The sequence below is a fragment of the Bison bison genome, unplaced genomic scaffold (genome assembly GCF_000754665.1).
Source record: "Bison bison bison isolate TAMUID 2011002044 unplaced genomic scaffold, Bison_UMD1.0 scf7180017864180, whole genome shotgun sequence".
Classification (NCBI taxonomy): Eukaryota; Metazoa; Chordata; class Mammalia; order Artiodactyla; family Bovidae; genus Bison; species Bison bison.
This window is the reverse complement of record NW_011494752.1, coordinates 2,343,062-2,343,429: the sequence shown is the minus strand read 5'-3', so window position 1 is coordinate 2,343,429 and position 368 is coordinate 2,343,062.

Sequence of the window (368 nt, the reverse complement as noted above, 5' to 3'; positions counted from 1 at the left end):
AGAATCATGGTGGGCTACAGTCCACTGGGTCGCAAAGAGTCGGATACGACTGAGCGACTTCACTTAAGAATAGCAAGGAGAGATAAGAAAGCCTTCCTTAGTGATCAATGCAAAGAAATAGAGGAAAACAATAGAATAGGAAAAATTAGAGATCTCGTCAAAAAAATTAGAGATACCAAGGGAACGTTTCATGCAAAGACGGGCACAATAAAGTGCTGGGAGCCAGCGTGAGGCACTCCGCCCGTGGCAAAGGTCATGAGGAAGGAGGCTCGGCATACGCAAAGGCGGGACCGAGCCTCAGGAGTCCCCCTGGAAATTCTCGAGCATCTACCTCCAAAACCAGAGTCTGCCTACTTTGTGCTTTGTGC